Source organism: Dipteris shenzhenensis, chromosome 33, assembly GCF_047967505.1.
Source record: "Dipteris shenzhenensis isolate YYH24624 ecotype China chromosome 33, Dip_SZ_1.0, whole genome shotgun sequence".
Classification (NCBI taxonomy): domain Eukaryota; kingdom Viridiplantae; phylum Streptophyta; class Polypodiopsida; order Gleicheniales; family Dipteridaceae; genus Dipteris; species Dipteris shenzhenensis.
The window spans coordinates 24,703,369-24,720,453 of record NC_141628.1 but is presented as its reverse complement, the minus strand read 5'-3'; the positions used below and the strand labels follow the sequence as shown (position 1 = coordinate 24,720,453).

General features: G+C 48.8%; 1 protein-coding gene across 1 annotated transcript in view; it reads left to right on the top strand.

The window, feature by feature from the left end:
* The window catches only part of TERT (telomerase reverse transcriptase), a 77,422-nt gene that overhangs the window by 36,289 nt on the left and 24,048 nt on the right, over positions 1 to 17,085 (top strand). The window lies entirely within an intron of this gene.

Below are 17,085 nucleotides of genomic sequence, written 5' to 3'. Positions count from 1 at the left end.
ATGCATCATTCAGATTTTTGGGGAGATCAATTTTCAGTCGCAGTTAATGTTCAACAGTAACAAATTATGTCCTCTTATTGAACCTTCAGACATCTGATATCCTTTCCATGTCTGCTCAAGCAGTCTTTTTCGCACCAAGATGGGGAATCATATAACTACCATGCTACTCTTCTCTTTTTTTCTTTAATCTCTTAATCATACCAATTTTAGAAATATTAATGTAGTGTCAATGTATTAATTAAGGTTGGAAGGTTAGGAGCATGTTTCCCTTATCAAGGTTCCTCCCCCGCCGCCGCCGCCCCCCCCCCCGCCCCACCTTTTTCCCCTCCCCAGACATAGTTAGTGATTAGTTAATAGGTGGGCGTGTGCTCTTAACCCTAGGTAATGGTTGAGCTAGGGTTTTGTCATGTTTACGCTCTTTCTATTACTCTCTCTCATTCTTAATTCTGAATCTGACAAGTTTATGCTCTAGCTCCTTGCCAACTTGCAAATTTCCCTCCATTTGCCTTCATTAGGTATCAAAGCAGTGCACCTTGCCCTCCCACACCTGCGTGCTTCAGTTCCACTACTTGACACACCTAGAGCACAATTCTGTCGCAAAAACTTCTGCTGATCAGACTGGCCGCCACATTGTGGGGCAGTTTCAATCGCGAAGAACATACCAGGTTGGCTCTCAAGGACACCATTTGGGAGGGCCTTTTCGTGCTAGGTCTACCATTTTTTGAAGTACCCACCACAATTTTGGAGTTGTGCCTCTGTTTTAGACCTGGCCACACCTGTTGGTGGACTGCTGCTACTGTGTTTGACCTGGCTGCCTTCAGTACAAGTGATTGGACATCATTTCAGGCAGGTTAGCTTTTGAGCTGGTTGTTGCACCTATTTTCATAGTCGAAAAATCTAGTCTTTGTGGCTAGTTTCTCCATGCAGCAGAATATAGTACATAGTTGAGGTGCGCGAGAGGCAAAAATTTGGACAGGAGAAGGGAATGCTGCGATTCAAAACTTTAATTTATGTGTCCACAAGATAAAACTCACAAAACACCAAACTCAAGAAATAGAGACAATGGTAGAGCAATTCACAAAATGCCTCAGAATATATTGCAGAAATCTCAGTCAAACAAACTTTACCAGAGATCCCAAATACCTGCAGCAATCCACTACGTACTAGGATATCCTTAAATCAACTTTGCTGCATATGATCAATTCTGCTTGGAAAAATCAATACATGCTGGATTCCTAGAAAAAAGGGCTTGTAAAACTCCTTCCCGAAAAGTAAATTTGTGAATCTTTGGCTGATTGGAGGGCTAATCACTCTCGTGCATGTTGTCTATAAGATCATCACTAAAATGGTAGTTGATCGTATCAAAGGGTATTTAACATGGTGCCCTTCATCTTGCGCAATATGGGTTTGTTCCTCGTAGGCATATCACTGATAATATTGCAAATGGCTATGTTGGAATAGAACATGCCAAATACATAGAGCAAGCTGTCTTATTATTGCAAGTTGACATTGCCAAGGCATTTGACACAATCCAATGGGATTTTATACCACAGACAATGCATGCATTGGGTTTTGGCCGAATTTTCAGAAATCTAAGTTGTTGTCGTTCCATTCCAAAGATTGGCATACTCTTTTATGGCCGGGGGAAATTGTCCAACCCACTGAGCTGGTTCGCCATCTTGGTTACCCCTTGGGTTGGATGATTACTTGCTGCCAACAGTCTGATGGGATACTTGCAAAACTGAAGAAAAAGCTTGAATACTGGAAATTAGCAACTTGGCCATTGCATGTCAGGTTACGAATTGTTCAATCTATTTTGGTGGCATATATTTAGTTCTACTTGCCTTGATTATGTTCACCAAGGGAGATCTAACATCTTTTATGTCCACTGTTATGGAAATCTTCTGGCGCTGAAAACATGGAGAAAAAGTATGAGATTGCTTTCAGTGTAGTATCTCTGTTCGCCAAAGATGCATGGGGAGCTAACTATTCTTAACATTCATGTGCATATTCTTGCCCATAAGGGGAAAATTATGCTACGATTCATGCAAGGTTCTCAACCTTGGGCTGCCATGATGCGCCATTTGCTCTTACAACTCACCACCCCTGCTTTTGGACACTGGCATGCATTGATGGCAAGATTAAAGGCTGTCCTTTGGTCTCCAACATGTTAATGGATTGGAAACATATCCTCTCGCATTTGGAATGGCATGGCCGGGATTCATTGCAAGAAAATTCTTTGAGAGCTGAGAGCATACATTGGTCAAGGGCCTTTTCCCTTTTGTTGGCTTTGCAGGATTCTAGACATTCGCATTTCCTTACTTTTAAAGGGATCCACTCGGTTGTAGATATCATTCATGAGATCGGACCCTCCTTTCTTTTCCTTTCACTGCTGCAAAATATGGTCTTGGCATGCATTACCGTTCTATATGGCACACTATAACTCATATGCTTCAGCATTTCCAGCCAGTACCACCACTAGAACTTGAAGCTCGGCTTAAGGATTGGACTCTTCATTTGCCAGGGTTGTCATCCCGTCCTCTGAGGCTGTCCCATATTATTGTATCTTCTTTATATAAAGTTCTTTTGTCCCCGCCCTCGGTTTCTCATAGGGCAAATCAGCTTTGGCAAATGAATTGTCCTGCAAAGTGGTGGCAAATGAGATTGCAATTGATTTGGAATACTAAAACTCCTATTTAACAACAGGTTTTTTCGTGGAGAGTATTGCTGGGGGTTCTTCCATTTGGGCCAACTTTTGGCACGCAGACATATTGCTCCAGTTGTTTGCTGCAGATGTTTGGCTCTGCTGGAGTCTCTGCCTTAACTTTTTTGGCATTGCTCCCACACCCGTGATTTCTTGGGTCTCGTTGCGCAGCGTTTGAGAACTAGATTTCCTAGAGCTACCTTTGGGAAGTTTTTCTGGCTTTTTGGGATTCACCTATTTTCTATGGAAGGATAGAAATCATAGAGTCTTTTGTGATCCTACTTTCTCTACTTTCTCCTTTTTCAAGTGCTCCTTGCAGCAATCTCTCTTTGATTGTCTGCAAACTCATTACATAGACTTTGATGTATACTTGTCATATGGTGAGATCTTCTGCTGATGTATTTTGACACATCCCATCCTACTTGGACCACTACCACCATTGTACCAATACATAAGGCAAGGGGCCCCATGGATACTGGGAACTGCCACACTCTCATGATTGGCCACAATCTGGCTAAGATTTATGGATTGATATTGGAGAGCGCAATCATCAGCTATATAGAGGACCATGGACAGCGGGCTCTTGGGTAGGCAGGCTTTCGGAGACGGCATTTCAGACTGGACCATATTTTTACTCTGAGAGCCATCATCGAGGAGGCGAAGTCGAGACGCCAGAAGGTTTACACTTGCTTCGTAGAATTTCGGAAGGCTTTTGACACTGTTTCTCACTCTCGCCTGATCAGGTGACTACAGAAGCTGTATCTCCCAGAGGTCATGATCTGGGGAGTGATGAGTCTATATGAGTCTATCAGAGGGTGAGTCCGTGCTCTTGGGGGGCTATCAGATTGGGTTGAGAGCACCATGGGGGTGAAGCAGGGCTGTCCGCTCTCACCGATTCGGACTATATATTGATGAGATCACATCCTTTGTTGATCGCCTAGAAGGAGAGAGCTCCCTATTGGCTGATTTGATGGTACAGATACTACTTTATGTGGATGACATGGTCCTCATTTCGTCCTCAGCAGAGGGTTTGCAGAGACACTTGGAGGCCTTGGAGATGTTCGAGATGTTCTACAGAGAGTGGACCCTGACAGTCAACCTTGGGAAAACCAAGGTCATGATTTTCAACACATCCCAAGCAGTGCTTCACCAACATCGACGTCGACATAGTTTCACTTACCGTGGGGAGCCAGTGGAGATAGTGGTCCTACACGTACCTAGGGGCAGTATTCACGGGTCCAGGCTTCACGATGACCCATGCTGCCAAAGCACGACTCACACGAGGGAAGGGAGCCCTGGCCCGATTAGAGAGATAGTGCTTCCAGGTGCATTTCCAAGATCCACCAACGAAGGGATGGCTTTTTGACACTCTCATGAGATCGACTGCCATGTATGCAACACCGTTTTGGGGGAGTGACCTTTCAGCTATTGAATGGAAGGGATTTGAGAGGCTACAGGTGATCATGGGGTCTAGGATGGTTCGAAGTAAGCCTTTAGTCCTCCATCAGATCATGCAGGTAGAGTTCGCCATGACACCTCTCCAGGTGGACACCCCCTTCCAGACCATGACGTTTCTCCACAGAGTTTGGGCCCTACTTGTGTGGAGATTACCGAGACTGGCACTGGAGTCATCCCAGAGCCTGGCAGAGAGACGCTTTGATACAACATGGTATGCGCGGGTGTCCACATGGTTTTTTTCCCCCCCTAAAGAAAGGAACCTTCTATTAATGCTTGAAAGATTTCATACAAGACAGCAGCCCCGAAGGTGCTGAGTATGGAAAAAACCAAAAAAGGCTGAAAGAAAGAACCGGCCTGTTCCGGAGAAACCCAGCTCACTGCCTAGGGGATCTCTGGTACTGGGGCTAACATCCAAGTGGGGGGACTATACAACCAGCGAATCCCTCGTGGGGTGAAGATGTAGAAAACTCCTGCAGGCCAAGCCTTGCAAAAACGAGCACGCCTCTCGATAGTCGCCCTGGGGCCTGGAGTCCCACGCTTCCAGGTGGATCATAGTGTGTATATGATATCTTGCCAAATGGTGACTAGGGTAGCCGAGGGTGGAACCGGGTGCTCACCCATCACGAGACTGCAACGAGCCACCCAAATGTTCCATGCCGTGATGCTGGCTACCATCTCCCAAATGCTGTCCTCCCTAGGAGGAGGAGCTAGGCTGTCAGGAGGGACTACCTTGTGGAGTGCTATCCTTTGGATGCTTTGACCTTGTATCCGGTAGGCTGGGGACATCTCATCAATCTAAAACGTGTGTTCTCCCTCTGTTAACCAGGCCACCATCCCCAGGTGTAGTCTCTCTGAAGACTCTGCATACGTGTCATGATCCTGAGGGCTCTCATACAAATCCTCGCTGCGCTACGACAAATCCACAGGCAGTGCAGGATAGTCTCCAGGAGACTTGGCACTGCCCCTCCACTTGCCTCTGCTCCAACCACAGTCTGATGGGCAAGCCTCCGTGGGCGGCTAGCCAGAAGAAGTAGGATATCTTCCTCGGCCACAAACTGGACCATAACCGTGTCCAAAACTTGGAATGAACATCTCGGGGCACTCCCTGGGTCACCCAATGCCTCTCCCTCAAGGGGGTCCACCTCGACGAGTCCATCTGAAGCCTCCTGCCTATCCGTGTGGTGTAGGAAAACAAGGGCACCTCATCCACCTGCTCGGCTAGGCCACCCCTGGAAGGCCAGTACCACTCTCTTGGATCCCACTGGACCTCCCTCAAAGGTCTACCCTCCCACAGCCAAAGGTGCCATTTGGGGGCATCCTGCTCTAAGATACTGGGAGGGTCAATGTGCCACTCCTTTCCCAAACATCCCACCACTTTGATCATCTGCCAATGAATCCCATCAAGACTCCCGTCCATCTCAAGGTCTCTCTCAGTGAGTGGCTGAAGTAGGCCTCTAGGTCCTACACGGAAGAACCCGAGGTGCATCAACATCCTCAGGGGGACACCAGTACGAGAAAACTGCCCCAATTGTTGTCTCTCCATGCGCGAAGTCCCTCCCACCTGGACTCAGGAATGGCTAAGTCAATCTCGCTCATTCGTTGCCCTATCCCTCGCAAATGCGCTAGGGCGTCAAGCCTCGCCTCTACCACTCCTGATCTTTGATCTTTGGGTGCCACATAAGGGGCTGATGCTCAAACTCCTCTTTGCATCTGGGTAGAGCACGAATGAGCCCCCCTGCCAGTCTCTGCGAGACCCTGTGGAGGCTCCTCATCAAGGGGGAACCCTTTCCTGTAAGGGGGGCCTCTAAGAAGATCCATCTGTGTGAAGGCTGCCACTGTCCCCCGGTGCGTGGGGTGTTCCTTAGAAGCCCTTGTTGTAAGAGGAGCTTCCAAGGCTCTGCACGTGGGGTGAGGCCACGAACAACCAACTTGCTCAAGAGGGCTCTGCTCTGCATCTCTGGATCAATTATACCCAAGCCTCCCAGTGCCCGCGGCATGATTACCGTCTGCCAAGCTACTCGGGCTCTAGTGTTCCTCGTGCCATCCGAACTTGCCCAAAGGAAGTTCTGAACCAACCATCGGAGCTGCCGAATGCATTCTCTGTGAAGGCACCAGCAGGAGGTGATATACTAGGCCGTGGCAAGAAGGACCTGGTTTTCCACTAAGGCGCGACTTGCTAGAGAGAGTTTGGTTGAGCTCAGTAGAGAAGCTTGCGCCGAACACTCTCAAGGACCATGGCGATTTGTTACTCTGCTGTAATGTCAATACCAACTTGGCATCCGAGGTATCTCGCTGTCTGGCCCCGCGGAATCCATTTGAAGCCAAAGTCCCTCCCTCACTCACAAATCTCCTGTGTCTCCTCAAAGCTTGTGAAGAAACCTATGGATTTTGTTGAGTTGATCCGTGCACTCGAGGCCTCGCAGTAGATAGCCGGGGCGTCCCCCCTCTCTCCAAACTCATTGTGGTGCCCTCAACATACAAGGCCGTCTTATCAGCAAACTCTGAGTCAAGCAGCTCCTCCTGTTTGATTGGGAGCCTCAATCCGGTGAGGCCCGCCACCTATGATCTCAAGTAATAGCCCAAAGCTTCTACCACAAACAAGAAGAGGAAGGGAGCGGGTGGGCAGCCTTGGTGGACCGAGCGAGAGAGAGGAAAGGCCTCGCTCGTGTGTCCTCCGAGAAGCATCTAACTAGAGCTCCCCACATAGAGTGTAGAAACTCCTCGGACGCATCTGTCTGAGAAACCCAATCTCCGCATGGTACCCTCGAGGAAGGACCACTCCACCTTGTCGTAGGCCTTCTCAAAATCCAAGAGAAGGACGGCGAGCGGCTGTGACTCCTCCCTGGATCAATCCACTGCTTCCCAAAATGTGAAAGATGTTGTCCAGGATGCTGCGCTCCTAGACAAACCCTGTCTGTGTGTCGTGGATGATGTCGATAAGATGGGGTCGTAACCACAAGCTCAAGACCTTGGCGAGGATCTTGTATGCAGTATCAAGCAGAATGATCGGTCTCCAGTGGCGAATGTCTGACCTATCTCCCCCTTTCGGGATCAAACAAATCCACCCCCTGCTCAAGGATTGCGGGAGGGAGCCTATGTCAAATATCTCCTGGCAAGTTAATCGAAAAGGGTGGAGATGATCTCCCAGAAGTTCCGTAAGAAGACCAGACTCAAGCCATCCTTGCCCGGACACTTCTGGGTCAGGAGAGCCTTAAGGGCTTCCGAGAGCTCCTCATCTGTGAAAGGCTCCTCTAGTCTACTACATAAATCATGCGAGAGTACTGTCGGAACGTGATCGCAAACTACCTCTCGGGCCACAAGACCAGCTGGGGTCATCCTCTCCGTCTGAAAGAGCTGGTTGTAAAAACCTGTGGTCAGGTCTAAGATCTCCTCCGGGTCAGTGTGCATGATGCCGCATGATGCCTTGCGAATCACGGAGACGTTGAAGCAGTGTGCCTGCCGATCGGGGCCCAGTGGTCTGAAAAAACTGCTTCATCATCCTATCCCTTGCTGCACCCACCGGGCCCGGGAGGAGTGGCCGCTCTATGGAGGTGAGGTCTCTCCTAAAAGCCCGCTCTCGCTCGTGAAGAGTCCTCCTCCGCCTAATGGCATGAGCTTGCAACTCCTCACTGCTTCGTTGAATCGCATCGACCACCTACGCAGCCTAGCCCTCGCATGGTGTCATCTCTGACTGCTCCCGAATCCTTGCCATGATTTGTTGGATCTCCTCGTCATGTAGGAGGTCCTCTGGAATGCAGACCCCCTTCTAGGGGAGATGTCGATGGGGCTGATCTAGGTGAAGTACTACTGGAGAGTGGTCTGACATCGTGCTACCTGCTAGAATCCCGATAGATCTGCCTCTGTGCAGTGCCCATCCCCAACATCAAAACGGTCTAGTCTCTCAAGCAATCCATCATGTCTCCTCTGCCCAAAGGAGAAGAAGAGGCTGCTAGGTGTCCTGCTGAAATCTGGCTCTCTCCATGGGTCTTTGCCACTGATCATGACAATGAACTACTCGCAGGTGCTATGCTCTGCTACTGGCATCTTAGAGAAGGAGGCGCCGCCCTGCTCGTCTTCCCCAAATTCCAGGTTGTTGAAGTCCCCTCCAACAATCCAAGAGTCTACATCCGGAAGAAACTCTGACAGCCTCCTCCAAAAGGCCGGGCGGTGCTGTCTGCACGCTGGGGCATACACGTTCAGGATCCCAATCTTGGACTCTCCCGTCTGAACTCCCATCCAAACTGCCCGTCCTAGGATGAGCTCGCCCTGATCATAGACCTCTGGAACCAAAGTCAGTGAAATTGAGATGTAGGCCCCTCCGCTCCGTCCTACTGCAGGGGACCACTCCTCTGAACCTCTCCTTGGGAGAAGGTGGTGTCGTTGTCTGATGTTTGATGTTGAAAACATGTGCTCTTGAATCAAAAGGATGTCCACTGTCCGCCCTACCACTGCCCTTTGCAACTCCTACCGGAGTATTAGGTACTGCGGTTGGCTACGAGCACGGTCGTGGAGCCCGTGCATGTTTCAACTCACTATGGTCCAACTCATGAGGACGGGGGTGCCGAGAACAAGGCTCTCCTGTGGGTGGGTGTCTGTTCTAGAAAGACTGCCTTAAGTGATTTTGCTGAGGGTTTGGAGGGCGAATAGTCCGTGTTTGTGCGACGACATACTAGGGTGGATACCGGCTCAATACTGATCTTCGTGCCCACTTCATCATGAAGGAGACTTCCACCCTGAACAGCTCTAGACACTTCTGGAGGGTTCAGTAGTATCCCTGCTCCACCTTTGTCTCCAGCGGCAATCTGATAACTCCTACCACTAAACCACACCGGCTCCTCGCGCGTGAAGCTTATCTGAAAGTTCACCTCTGCACCATGGGCGTGCCAAAGGTCCAGTCCCTATGGCCCCATTCACTCGTCCGTCATGCGTGAAATCTGATCTCCCATAATAGCATCAAACACCTCTGGGGACCACTTCTCCAATCTTGTGGAGGCAAACTAGAATCTCCAAACGGGGTGTGTCTGAGAGCCAACTGTACTTATCAAACCCCCCTTCGGGGCTGTAGGACCATGAGCGTTACCTCCAGCGGTAGAGGATACGAGTTCGGAATCTCAAGATAGTTCCAAGGTCCTAACCTCCATAAGTCCCGTGGTAAGGGACGCCCAAGTTGGAGGTTGGGAGCTGCTGGCAGGGAGGACAAGCCCGTCCCTCTGGATCCCTCCCCGGATGGATCGGCTGCTGCGATGAGGAAGCAGAAGGGGGCATCGTCTTACCCTTGCTTGCTGGTAGGGGTGTTGAGGCGGAAGAACCTGTTGCAGAGGTGGAGAGGGGGGCGGCGGGGGAGGTAGGGGAGCAGGGGGCGGAGGGAGGGGGCAGGTGGTGAGAGTGATCATAGCCGGAGGGGCTGGGGTGGAGGGAACCCTGGAGGGGGAGGGGGAGTGGAAAGGAAGAGGGAGGGATCTGGAGGGGGAGGGATAGGCTCGTTGGACGGTGGCCCCTTCCATTGGTGGAGGTGGCTCCCGCTGCTCCTCTCTGCGTTTGGCCCTCTGTCTGCGGCGCTTGCGGGCCTGTTTGCTTGGTTTCTTTTTCTTTTTAACCTGGGTCCAGTCCCATTCGGAGGGGGTAACCCAGGGGGTCTGAGACTCCTGCTGCTCCTGCTTGAGAGGGTGCTGGACTCGGGCTTGGACTCGGGCCTGTTGACTCTGTCTGCTCTGCAGTTGGGGGGGGCGCACTCGGCCATGGCCACGGGGGCAATCACGGAGGAAGAAAGAAGGAGAGAAGAAGGGAAGGAGAGGGCAAGAGAGTGGAGAGGAGGCGGGGGAGGGGAGCCGATGGGGGAGAGGGGGAGGAAGGCGGAAGAGGCAGGGGAAGTGGGGGGTGGAGGTGGAGGCGAAGGGAGGCGGAGCAGACGGGGGTGGAGTGAGCGGAGGGTGGGGGCGCAGCGAGCGGAGAGCGGCAAGGAGGGCGAGGGTTTGTAGAGAGGACGGAAGGGGCGGGCGAGGCGAGGCAACGGGGCAACCAGGGGGTGCACGACGGCGGCTCCAATGGTTCAACTCTTCGGTGTCCACATGGTTTGATAGCCACGGTATCCAGATGGATAGGCTCCCCCCCTTTCAGTACAGCATGGATGCAGCACCGGAACTCCTTTCACTTGATGAGTTTAATGGTATCATGCGGTTAGACCTTCTCTAGCTTCATACATCTCGGGCTTGGGGGGGGGGGATCAGGAGTTCCCCACCAAGACCCAGTTCTATCATGACCACTTTCTGAGGATATCAGAGCATGGTCTCATCATCAGGCCCCAGTACCTCGAGGATAGGAGAGTCTCACATGCCTTGCGGATTGCTATCGAGCAGATACGAGTCTTGTCCCACCAGTTGCTGTGGATTGAGGTTGGGAGAGCGGCGGCATACCTATAGAGCAACGAGTCTGCAGACTATGCACAATGGGAGGGGTCGAGACATAGGAGCATTTTCTGTGTGTTTGTCCAGCCTACTATGAGATCCGAGGGCGATACCACTGTCTCTTTCAAGAGAGGCTCGGCTTCGAACCACTCACTCGACTTCCCTGACCAGGTTTGCATTGGACTCTACCTGATTGAGATGCAGAGACACAGAGATTCCCTTGTGCGGCAAGCCAGAGATCAGCTACAGTTGATGCCTCAGCTAATCGAGGATGTTGTTTTATTTCAGGAGATAGAGGATAATGCAGGACGCAAACCAACAAGAATCCTGGACCGAGGAACAATGCAAGTACGCAATCGAAGATACCCACGGTGTTGGTTGCATGGCATGGTTTACCTCTATCAGAAGCTACCTGGGAATCCATATACCAGTTACGAAGAGTGTTTTCAGACTTTATCATTGAGGACGCTAATGCCTGAAGAGGGAAGGAATGTTACGCTCAAGTTGAGGTAACATGACCTTGGAAGGGTTAGTTGACATTTTCCTTTAAAAGATCAATGTTTGTATTATATTTATTGGGCTTCATGTAAATGGTCAAAGGGGTTAATGTCAAGGTCCTTGATGAGGGTGATAGGACTTGGACTAGATGGGTCTAAGGCTATGGGTCTTAAATGCATTGAATGTGTAATGTGCCTAGGGGCAAGTGAAGTAATGGATATCCCAAGAGAGGGGTATATGGTGCATTTAAGAGGTACCCTAGAATGAGGACATGTGGCATACTAGATCCATCCAGGGAATTGGGGCTTGGTCGATTTGCAAGTAGAAGCTTTTCACGTGCAATTCAGATTTTGTGAGAGCTTGCTAACACCGAGATTTGGCTAGAGGAAAGAAACGTGTGCTTGCACGGTGATTGATCGTAGATTTGACTACTTGGAACGGCTTATACGTTAGTGAGCGTGTCAGAATCCCTTGCTGGGTCTCTCTGCCAAATGCATCTCTCCCAAAATTATTGCATACCTAAGGGCTGCAAAGAGGACTGACCTCTCTCTAGGGATGTGGGCTGCCATATAAACCAAAGCCAGCTCCAGGTATACTCGCTGGTGTGGTGAAAGGAGCACTAACCGGATGCATACCAACGGGTCGTCCCAAAAGAGATGGCTCAACCTACATAGATGCAGAAAGCTGTGAGCCAAAAGATGGCCTAACATCTTGCCAGAAGGTGTTCTGCAGCACGGAAAATGCATCATCTAAGTCCAGATAATTCCCATGCTTGGGTACATGCAACGGTCCAGAAGACTGTGGTCATAGGCATGGCATGCATCTGCCATAAAACCCCTACATGGAGCAGACACAACATCCTGACTGTCTGAGTGGACCCCTTGCCCTTTTCCTGCATAGCCTGGCCAATCTACTGCTCGAGTTGCTGTCCCATCTGGGCAACTGGGCAAGAACTGTATCCTGCATAGCCATGGCCGTGGTAAGCTGTTGGCTGAACTCAAGTCCCATCTGGCGGAAAGCACCTTGGAGCATAGAAGCAGGGGTATTCAAAAACTGTCTGCACTGCCAGCGCTTCTCTAGATGCAGGATAGAGAGGCTGAGTTGTAGGGATCTCTGTACCACCAGTGGATGCACCCACTGTGGAAGGCAATTGTTCATGCTAAGCAGCCTCATCACTATCATGCAATGCATCTCGAGGGGCACGCTTGGGTGGCATGGTGGCTGTCCGGGAGAGAGAAAAGCTCAAATGCAGGCAATGAAATGGACTCAAAGAAGTAGACAACAAAACCTTGCTGTAATGAGTACTTGTTATAGTGTGTAGAATAACTTTTTTTAAAAAAATCCGATGGTGAAGCTCGAGAGGACAATCGATCAAGAGGCTTCGAAATGGAGTCGAAATGACTCCAAACGGGGCTGTGAAAGGCCCCTAAAAGAGGTTGGAATCCCCTCCCCCCCCTCCTTTCAAAAAAAAAAAAAAAAGTTTGGGGATGTCCCTAGGTCACCTAGGACAGTTAGTCCATTGACCTAAAGACCTCTAGGATAGTAAGAACAGGCAGTTAGTCTAACCTAACCTAACAATGACTTAATCTCACCCTAGTAAGTTGATCTAACCTAACGCCAACTACTAACTTGATCCAAGTTAGCCAAACCAAACCACACCCTAACTACTAGCCTAACCAACCAAACTAACCCCTTGTTAGTCTAACCTAGGAAGCAAACCTTGTAGGCTAAGGTTTGTAGGAAAAAGAAAAAAAAGAGGGCAGCGGCCGACGGCATCGCATAGGCGCGGGTGGTAGCGTCACGGCAAGGATGGATGGCATTGTCAGCGACGGAGGGCTGAGCAGCGTCAACGGAGGGCGATGGACGGTAGCCAATTCAGCACAATGGTGGATAGGTGGCCGCAAGGGCGGGTGCAGATTTGTGGGCTTCTAAGTTCAGACAATAGGTGGCAGGCGACATTCCCATCGACGATTCATTCTCTACGCCACATGTGATGGATTATTTGGTCTATGCCAGATTTGGGTGGAGCTGATGCGCTTGTACTCCCATTTGATATCGCTTGAAGCAAACAAGAGCTAGATACGGCAGTGGTCTTTTAGGTGTTGCTTGGTCCGTCTGTGCAAACGTCGATAGGTGGTTGCGTTTAAATTGTTGACACACAGGGCCTCTGATGTTGGCTTGTTGCTTGTCGCTAACTTCTAGTAACCAAGATCTTCTTCTCCTAGCTTAGGTGCTACAATCGACAATTATCATTGACGGACAACAAAAGACCAGTGTTGTCTTCCATAGTTCTCTCTTTAGCAAACTATCATCAGGTTCAGCGCTCTGCAGTGCCATTGCAATAGGTGAAATGGGAAAAGCAAAGGTGTCAGGGTTGGAGCTTTGATACCAGTGCAATGAAGGAGGCAGGGGCTGATTTGGTGAAAGCTAGAGATGGCAGGAAAGGGGGGGAGAGGAGAGGGGAGAGGAAAGAGGAGAGAGAGAGAGATAGGAGGAAGAAGGGGTAGAGGGAGAGGAAGAGAGAGAAAGGGAGTGAGGGGAAAAGAGAGAGAGAGAGAGAGGTTGGGAGAGAGAGTGTAGGCAGCAGGTAGGAGGAAGGAGGTGGGAGTAGATAGGATTACAAGTCACATCCAAAAGTGTACAAATAGAGCTGGATGGGGGACGTATATAGTCCCTCCACATTTCCCACCTAAGAGGCCTCTAAAGGTCCTCTAAATTGCCCCTTTCCCCCCTTTATTACAACATAATTGCTGTCCGATCTGTGGCCACAATAGAGCATATAGTGGAGCAGGTGGAGGCTCCAGATCTGGTGTGCTGCGTGTTCCCTCTATGGTGAAAGATGATGACTCCCCTTGTCATAATCTCTCTAGCTAAGGGGTTCAAAAGTCTCCCTTGCTTTTACTGTTATATATCCCCAAAAAATTGTGTTTGGCTTCTTCATCCATTAGCTTATTTCACATCTTTTGATACATCACCTACCCCAGGCCCATAATATCACGAACATTTGGCTTTAATGAGATCATGCCTCAATTGGGGTCTGATTCACAAATGCCTCAATTGGGGTCTGATTCACAAATGCGTTTTTGATAATCTAAACTGCTATAACTACAGCTAGACCCAAAATGTGGTAGGCAGCCTTTTGCTCTAGCATGCACCTAATTAGCTTCACAAGAGTTTATACCAGTGTAACTCGATTATGGCCAGTGTAGTATGGCACTTATTGTTCATGATGAATGCCATTGACTTTACAAGGATTTTTGAAGGCATGGGATGTATACTTTTCTCCTCTGTCATTATGTAGCGACTTGAGTTTGCATCAACTCTGCGTCATGACAGTTCCTTGAAGTCCGAAAAGTAGGGAAGCTCTTCTGATTTTTCTTTCATGAGAAGCACCTTGCACCTTTTTAATAATACATATCTTCACTCATATTGAGCATTCAATTGGTGAGATACCTTTGGTGAGCATCCTTTAGCACCTTGCACATTTTTAATAATACATCTCTTCACTCATATTGGGATATGGAACGAAGGCTGAGCATTCAATTGGTGAGATACATTTGGTGCTAGGAAGAATTGATTGTGGCAAGGACCTTGTTAGTTGCCATGCATCAGTGGGTCTGAAGTGATCAATGGACACAGTGTCACACAAGTGTTGTCCTTGAGCATATATAAAACCAAGGAAATAGTTGGTGCCATGCAATATATATCCTGAACGCCCATAGAGCCAAACTCTCAGAGAGAGATGATATCGTGACAAATGTGCAATAGAGAAACCCATAACCTAGCAAGTTAGCATGCCATGCACCTAGTACTACAGAATGTATTTGGTTTTTTCTCTAAAGACTGTGTAAAAGCTGCTTGGGTGGGTTTCATGCACCAAGGAAAACCCACAATAATAAGAATGGGGATAACTTAAAGTTAAGAAGACGGAATGTGATTATTACCATCAAATTGGCCACAACATGGCAAAGTGTCTCAAAAGGATACCATGTGAAAAGAAAAAGAGAGGATGTTGAGAAGTCGGATATGGCATGACCACATAAGAGATAAGTTACATCAAATCTGTCCATGGGAGACAAGCTAGATATGACATCGATTGTATGGGAGATCTTCCCATTTGTATGCTACCTGACTGGCAAAACTCAGTACATACGTGATATTTGGTTTGTATCAAGAAAAGATATGACTTACATTCCTACCACTTCATGTGGACAGCACATGATGGTTGAATTTCAAGATGGTTTTTGCATAATTAAAGATCCCCAAAAGGGCGATAAAGTGGCAGCCTGTGGTTCATATGATCCGGGGCTTTAGAAGATTGATATTGAGCCAATAGCAATACATGGTTGTTTTTTCTCTTCTATGAGTGCACTATGGCATGGTAGATGTGAGCATATCTCTTATAGGCTCTGGATTTATGCAGATTAACATGGTTACATCGTATGTGTAAAACCTAACAGCTTGGTTTGGGAATTGGCGTCATATGCCTTTGTCAAATAAGAGCCACAAAATATTGCAGCTTGTGCACATTGATATGTGTGACCCCTAAGTTGGGTCATTTGCAGGAAATTCACATCGTTTGAGGTGTAAATAAAATAGTTGCACCTTTGGAAGTGTCAGATTTGCTGTTTATTTGCCAATATCTAGCAAATTTTAACTTTACTCCAGCATGGCAAATGTTCTTTCTTCAGTTGAGACAGTATGAAAGTGCATATTCACTGTAGAAACACAATTCAGCTTGCATTCTCCACTCTTTGTGTGCTCTTTCTTAGCTTTCAATTTCATCTCAAGGACAATCTTTTTCTTTCACTTGCATCCTTCATCTATTCATTCAAGCTTATCACAAAGGAAGAGCACCTGGACCACATGGAGGAGAGGAATTGTGTCATGGGGACATGAATTTTGTAAGCAAATAACCTGTGACTAAGTTGGTAACCAGTTTGGCCATGGGGGACTGGCCTAGAGGAGCGGTGAGTATCTGAAAGCCCCTAGTGTAAACATCTAACTGACACACTAGCTAGACCTAACTGTTAGAGTCAAGGCATGGCATCACTTTGACCTCGCAGAGGGGTAGGATGGAGCTAGGAAGTTTGCCCCTAGTTAGATTCCGAAGTGTCACATTGGAAGAGGGGTTGAAAAGGATCAAAAGGTTGCCCCTAGACAGTACCAATGTTTGTCATTGGTTAGTGGGGTTAGAACCTTTAAAAGTTGGCCCTAGGAAACCAGTGTTTCCTTGGTACAGGGGGTTAGGGGCATTAATGTGCCACGTGTCAGGCATGCAGCCAGCCAGCTCCAATTTTAGCATCCTCCTCCTATTAGGGCAGCTGGTGTCCAACTCTGGAGCCTGTTCTGGAATTCGCCGTCTCCTTCTTCTCGTGTTTGCTGTGCCAGACCTTCTGTAGGCTGCTGGTTGCTATCTGGTCGCTGTTTCTTACTGTCTCCTTGCCCTGCAGCCCTGTTGCACGCAATTCAAGCCAGGGAGCATCTACTGCGATTTGCTGGAGCCCATCCTGGTGCTGATCTGCTGCTGTACGGCAGTATTTACAGGCTGTACAAGCAGTCCATACAGACTGTACAGAATCTTTCCAGGCTGCAGGTACCTATGTATGGATTGTACGGACAGGCAGTACAGCCTATACGGACCTTGTTGCTGGTGCTTTGTACTTGCACGCAGCCCGAGGCAAGGTTTTCTTGCTGCAAATTAGGGTTTCTTGCTACAAATCTCTGTTTTGAGGTCTTTGGCGGGGTTCTAGATACCACAGGAACCTTTTCTAGTGCAGAGTAGGTGTTTTTGATTGCAGCCCGTGCTGTGGGCGCACAATCCCGGAATTCCAGTCCAGTTTCGCTTTCCTTGTCTCTGTTGGATTTAATTCTAGTGCTCTATTTGAGATTCTCTATGGGATTCCTTGGGTTTGTTGCAATCACTCAGTTACAGAAGGTGTACCCAGGTTGACACTGGTTGTTGAGGTCAGGGGATGCCTATGCCTTGCTCTAGCAGTTGGGATGCATAGTTTGCCAATT